The sequence below is a fragment of the Rhinolophus sinicus genome, linkage group LG16, assembly GCF_036562045.2.
Source record: "Rhinolophus sinicus isolate RSC01 linkage group LG16, ASM3656204v1, whole genome shotgun sequence".
NCBI lineage: Eukaryota > Metazoa > Chordata > Mammalia > Chiroptera > Rhinolophidae > Rhinolophus > Rhinolophus sinicus.
The window spans coordinates 3,338,646-3,346,041 of record NC_133765.1 but is presented as its reverse complement, the minus strand read 5'-3'; positions in this window follow the sequence as shown (position 1 = coordinate 3,346,041).

The window sequence follows — 7,396 nt, the reverse complement described above, 5'->3', positions numbered from 1 at the left end:
GTCTGGGCAGGTCAACCTGATGTGTGTGAGCTTCCATGCCCTGCCAATCTGGGTGGGGGGGGCAAGCCTGTGGTTGCATGCTGCAGAGCCCTGCTGATTCTGCTCTTAATCTGGGTGGGTCTGCCTGGTCTCTGCCAATGAGAGGCATGCACTATTGTTTTGATTGACTGCTGCTGGAGCCCTGTCCAATTTGGACACCCCTCCATCAGCACGATCATCGCAGTACCCTGATTCCCTATCATTCAGGACCACTGCAGCAGCCTTGTGGCTCTGCTTTTTCTTTAGGAAGGGCATCCCAGTGAGTGCCTGCAGCAATGACCTGGCGTGGGCGAGCCTTAGCTCTTGATGGGCTCACTGGATCTAGCTCCAGATGGGGAGCCCTGTACATACTTGCTATGGAGCCCTCTTGTTCCTGCTAGAGCTAGTAGCTCTAGGAGGGGTGGCTAGGGACATACTACTGTGAACTTGCAAGTTGGCCAGAGCACTTGAGTAGAGTTCCTGTCCATGCTATCCAAGTGCAAGGGAATGCAAACAATGATGCTCACCAGCAACTCTGACTCTGATGAGTCCCCTCAGATTCCAGAGAGTTTGTCCTGTTCCCCAATCTTCTTTATGTGGTCTTTCTCTTCTATTTTGTGTACAGTTGTCCTTCAGTTGTCTCTCTGGATGAATTGCTATAAATGTAGGTGCACATTGGTGTGTTCATGGGAGGGGGCAAGCTCCACATCCTCTCACGTGGCCATCTTGGATCTGCCTCCCTCTTTCCATTTTCTTAACAGTCTTTTTTGAAGAGCAGATGTTTTTAATTTTGGTAAAGTTCAAATTATTAATTGTTTTCTTTTATGAATCATGTTTTTAGTGTCAAATATAAGAAATCATTGCCTAACCCAACATCGCAAAGATTTTTCTACTGTGTTTTTCTTTAAAAGTTTTGTAGTTTTATGTTTTACATTTAGGTCTATGATCCATTTTGAGTTAATTTTTGCATATGATGCAAAGTATGAATCAAAGTATGAATTTTTTTTGCATGTGCTATTCAATTACTGCCCTGTCTTCATTGTTGTAGCTTTATAATAAATCTTAAAGTCATGTAGTGTTAGTCTTCCAACTTGGTTAATTTTTCAAATTTGTTTTGGTATTCTAGTTCTCTGCCTTTCAAAATGAATTTTGGAATCACCTTGTGAATATTTTTATTAAAAAAAAAGTCTGCTGGAATGTTGATTGGGATTGCATTAAATATATACATCACTTAGGAAAAATTAACATTTTAACAATAGTGTGTCTTCTGATCAATGAACATAATATATTTCTCCATTTATTTAGGCATTTATGTTCTCTCACCAATGTTTTATAGTTTTCGGTGTACAGGTCTTGCACATCTTTAGTCGGATTTATTCCTCTGTTTTCAATTTTCAATGTAGTTATAAATAATATTTTTTATTATTTCAGTTCCTAATTATTCACTGATAATATACAGAAATGCAATTTTTAAAATATTGATCTTCTAACCTGCAAAATTGCTTAATTCATTTAGTAATTTTAATAGCTTTTTTGTAAATTTCATCAGATTTTTCCACCTAGACAATCATGTCTTCTGTCAACAAAGGCAGCTTTATTTATTCCTTAATCTAGATGCTTATTTTTTTTTCTTGTGCTTCAAGAAACTCTTGATCACACTTAGTATAAGTGTAACTCATAATTGTACAGATGCAACTGAAGTCCAGAGGGGTGATATTTCAAGTCTCCTGTATGGCATCTAAAAGAACAAAAGAACAAAACTGAGATTCTAACAAAGCTGACAGAACCTGGCAGATGTAGCACTTCTAGGCTGGTGTATCAGTTATCTACTATCATAATAAAGGTATAAGAAAAATGATCTCAAAATCTCAGTAGCAAATCACAATAAACACTATGTAGCTCATGAGACTGTGGGGTTTACCTGATCTGAGGTGGGTTCACTCATGGCTTAACAGTCAGCTGCATGTTGGCTAGGTCACTCTGCTTATCTTGTCTGAGCTCACTCGCAAGCATGGTGTTGGCTGGCTGTTGGCTAATCTAAAGCATCCCAGTTAGGATGATTGAGGTGAATAACTGCTATTCTTTTTTCTTTTTTTAATTTTATTTTATTAAATTTATTGGGGTGACAATTGTTAGTAAAATTACATAGATTTCAGGTGTACAATTCTGTATTACATCATCTATAAATCCCATTGTGTGTTCATCACCCAGAGTCAGTTCTCCTTCCATCACCATATATTCGATCCCCCTTACCCTCATCTCCCACCCCCCACCCCCCGCCTCCGTTACCCTCTGGCAACCACTAAACTATTGTCTGTGTCTATGAGTTTCTGTTTCTCATTTGTTTGTCTTGTTCTTTTGTTGTTTTTGGTTTATATACCACATATCAGTGAAATCACATGGTTCTCTGCTTTTTCTGTCTGACTTGTTTTGCTCAGCATTACTCTCTCAAGATCCATCCATGTTGTCACAAATGTTCCTATATCATCTTTTCTTACTGCCGAATAGTATTCCATTGTGTATATATACCACAACTTCTTTATCCATTCATCTATCGAAGGACATTTTGGTTGTTTCCATGTCTTGGCCACCGTAAACAAAGCTGCAATGAACATTGGAGCACACGTGTCTTTATCTCTAAATGTTTTCAGATTTTTGGGTAGATACCCAGAAGAGGATTGCTGGGTCATATGGCAATTCTATTCGTAATTCTTTGAGAAACCTCCACACTGCCTTCCATAACGGCTGTACCAGTCTGCATTCCCACCAACAGTGTATGAGGGTTCCTTTTCTCCACAGCCTCTCCAACATTTGTTATTATTTGTCTTGTTGATGATAGCCATTCTGACTGGGGTGAGGTGATATCTCATTGTGGTTTTGATTTGCATTTCTCTGATGATTAGTGATGTTGAGCATTTTTCATATGTCTATTTGCCATTTGTATGTCCTCTTTGGAGAAATGTCTCTTCAAGTCCTCTGCCCATTTTTCAATTGGGTTGTTTGTTTTTTTGTTGTTGAGTTGCATGAGTTCCTTGTATATTCTGGATACTAGCCCCTTATCGGAGGCACTGTTTGCAAAAATCTTCTCCCATTCAGTTGGTGGCCTCTTTATTTTGTCAATGGTTTCTTTTGCTGTGCAGAAGCTTTTAAGTTTCATATAGTCCCATTTGTTTATTTTAGCTTTTACTTCCATTGCCTTTGGAGTCAAGTTCATAAAATGCTCTTTGAACCCAAGGTCCATAAGTTTAGTACCTATGTTTTCTTCTATGCAGTTTATTGTGTCAGGTCTTATGCTTAAGTCTTTGATCCATTTTGAATTAACTTTGGTACATGGTGACAAATAGCAGTCCAGTTTCATTCTTTTGCACGTGGCTATCCAATTCTCCCAGCACCATTTATTGGAGAGGCTGTCTTTGCTCCATTGTATGTTTTTAGCTTCTTTGTCAAAAATTATCTGTCCATATTTATGTGGTTTTATTTCTGGGTTCTCAATTCTATTCCATTGGTCTATGTGTCTGTTTTTCTGCCAATACCATGCTGTTTTGATTATTGTAGCCCTGTAGTACAAGCCAAAGTCAGGAAGTGTGATACCTCCAATATTGTTCTTTTTTCTTAAGATTGCTTTGGCTATTCGGGGTCTTTTGTGGTTCCAAACAAATCTGATGATTTTTTGTTCTATTTCTTTAAAATATGCCATTGGGATTTTGATGGGGATTGCATTGAATCTGTATATTGCTTTGGGTAATATGGCCATTTTAACTATGTTGATTCTTCCAATCCATGAGCACGGAATGTCTTTCCATTTCTTTGTGTCTTCTTCAATTTCTTTCAAAAATGCCTTATAGTTTTCAGCATATAGGTCTTTCACATCCTTGGTTAAGTTTATTCCTAGGTATTGTATTCTTTTTGCTGCAATTGCAAAAGGAATTGTTTTTTGTATTTCTTTTTCTGAGATTTCATTGTTAGTATATAGGAAGGCAATGGACTTTTGTGCGTTGATTTTGTAGCGAATAACTGCTATTCTAAGTGTCTCTCCCCCTCTATCAAGCTAGCCAGCTCATAATCTTCTCAAGGTAACGACAGAAGGCAAGAATAGTAAATGGAAATTAATATTTTTCAAGCCTTTGAAAAATTTGCTAACATCACATTGATCAAAGCCATGGCCAAACCCAGAGTCAGAGTGGAAGGACCCTATGAAGTTATATGACAAAGGACATAGATATAGGAAGGCAGGAAGAAATGGAGCCATTAATGCAATCATTAATTAGTTAGAGCCAAAGGGTTAGTTAATACAGATGACAGCAAGGAAATACCGCAAATCTTGGACCTGAGGAAATTATATTTGCATTTTACCTCCTCTGGTAGAGTGACTAGTAAAATTAACTAGCGGTTCTTTCCAAATTTGCTGTGGCAAGGTCTTAGAAGTTCATAAGAGTAGAGAGTAAAGGGTGGGTACTGTGTGGACAGTTAGATATTTCAAATTTTCAAGAAATCTTCAAAGGCAGAGGAAACCAGGCCATACTGAGGAATTCTTTAAATAAATGGATTCCAGTGTCCAGAACATTGTATATTAATTGGAGCATTTTTAGTTGCAAAAGACAGAAATCTAAGCTAAACTCGCTTAAGCAGAAAAGAAACTTTGTAGTTCCCATAACTGAAAAAAATCTAGAAATATGTCAGGTTTCAGACACAGCAGGATCCAAAGCTTCAAATAATCACATTGTGACTGACTCAGCCTCTCTTCATCTCTTGGCTTGAAATTCCTGTCCATCTTCATCTCAGGCAAGCTCTCTCTTAGATGGCTACCAGCAGCTCTAAGCTCACATCTTCCTTTTTAGCAACCCCACCAGCGCTTCGTTTTCCTAATAACGCTAATAAAGTTCTGAAATTGATCTCATTGTTCTAATTTGTATTATCTTTCTAAAACTGAATCTATTACTTAACCCAAGAGACTGGAAAATGCATATTGGCCAGTCCTGGCTTGGACTCACACTTTCGAGAACGCTGCATATCACAAACACACATATACACCACACACTTACTTAAGAACATTCTGTCACTCAGAATCAGTTCTCAACACTGACAAATACAACCCACCCATAAACCTAAATGTCTACTCCTATGACTACTACCAGTTAGGCCGAAGGGAAATATTCTCATATATCTTGAACTGTGTCTTTAAAACAACAGAAAAACTGCATCAAAATACTCTGTTTTGTAGGTTATGCTGCCCCTGACATTGCAGATAAACAGTACTTTGGAATAAACAGAAGATTTCAGTAGCAGAATTTCTTAGGTATAAGAACAAGCTCTTAGATAATTTTCTATTTTTTAAAACTTTATTAATGTGTTATGTCCTCCCTCTCAGATAGCATGAATGCTATAGAGTCTAGCCTAGTGAAATATTTCCCCCAGTAGTGCTAATTACCTACTTTCTCATTTCTCTTCATGTTTCATTTTATGGTTCCATTGATACTCACAAATTAGCTTCATAATCCAAGCTGGTGGCTGACAAACTCTTTATAATATAAAATAATTCATACTGCTCTCAACCATTTATCTACCCATAGGTAAAAATACAAACATACATGCAGCATGCATAAAGTTTAATACTAATTTTATATATATATATTTTAGTTTCAGGTGTACAAAACAATACAACAGTTAGGCATTTCACCCCTCACAAAGTGATAACCCCCATCCTCCAATCTATTGCCCCTTTGACATTGTATATATCTATTACAAGATTGCAGATTGGTGCAGCCACTATGGAAATCAGTGTAGAGGTATCTCAAAAAACTGGAAATGGAGCTACCTTATGACACAGCAATTCCACTCTTATGTATCTATCCAGAGAAATCCAAGACGCTAATTTGAAAAAATATATGCACCCCTATGTTTATTGCAGCACTACTTACAACAGCCAAGAATTGGAAACCACAGAAATGCCCATCTTTTTTTTTTTTAATTAGAACACACAATGGGATTTATAGATGATGTAATACAGAATTGTACACCTGAAATCTATGTAACTTTACTAACAATTGTCACCCCAATAAACTTTAATTTAAAAAAATTACATAGATTTCAGTTGTACAATTCTATAATACATCATCTATATTTCATAGTGTGTTCACCACCCAGAGTCAGTTCTCCTTCCATCACCATATATTTGATCCCCCTTACCCTCATCTCCCACCCCCCACCCCCCTTACCCTCTGGTAACCACTAAACTATTGTCTGTGTCTATGAGTTTTTGTTTCTCATTTGCTTGTCTTCTTCTTTTGTTGTTTTTGGTTTATATACCACATATCAGTGAAATCATATAGTTATCTGCTTTTTCTGTCTGACTTATTTTGCTTAGCATAATAATCTCAAGATTCATCCATGTTGTTGCAAATATTACTATTTAATCTTTTCTTACCGCCGAATAGTATTCCATTGGGTATATATACCACAACTTCTTTATCCATTCATCTATCGAAGGACATTTGGTTGTTTCCATGTCTTGGCCGCCGTAAATACAGCTGCAATGAACATTGGAGCACATATATCTTTACAGATAAATGTTTTCAGATGTTTTGGGTAGATACCCAGGAGAGGGATTGCTAGGTCATACAGTAATTCTATTCTTAATTTGTTGAGGAACCTCCGCACTGCCTTCCATAGCGGCTGCACCAGTCTGCATTCCCGCCAATAATGTATGAGGGTTCCTTTTTCTCCACAGCCTCTCCAACACTTGTTATTATTTGTCTTGTTGATGTTAAGCATTCTAACTGGTGTGGGGTAATATCTCATTGTGGTTTTATTTGCATTTCTCTGATGATTAGTGATGTTAAACATTTTTTCATATGTCTATTAGCCATTTGTATGTTTTCTTTGGAGAAATGTCTATTCAGGTCCTCTGCCCATTTTTTAATTGCATTTTTTGTTGTTGTTGATTCATATGAGTATTTTAATATATTTTGGATCTTAGACCCTTATCAGAAGTGTTGTTTGCAAAACTCTTCTTCCATTCGGTTGGCTGCCTCTTTGTTTTGTCGATGGTTTCTTTTGCTGTGCAGAAGCTTTTTAGTTTGATATAGTCCCATTCATTTATTTTAGCTTTTACTTCCCTTGCCTTTGAGGTCAAATTAATAAAATCCTCTTCGAATCGAAAATCCATAAGCTTAGTACCTATCTTTTCTTCCACGCAGTTTATTGTTTCAGGTCGTATGTTTAGGTTAATAAATTTTGAGTTAATTTTGGTACACGGTGACAGCTGTCTGGTTTCATTCTTTTGCACGTGGCTTTTCCAATTCTCCCAGCACCATTTATTGAAGAGGCTGTCTTTCCTCCATTGTACATTTTTGACTTCTTTGTCAAAAATTATCTGTCC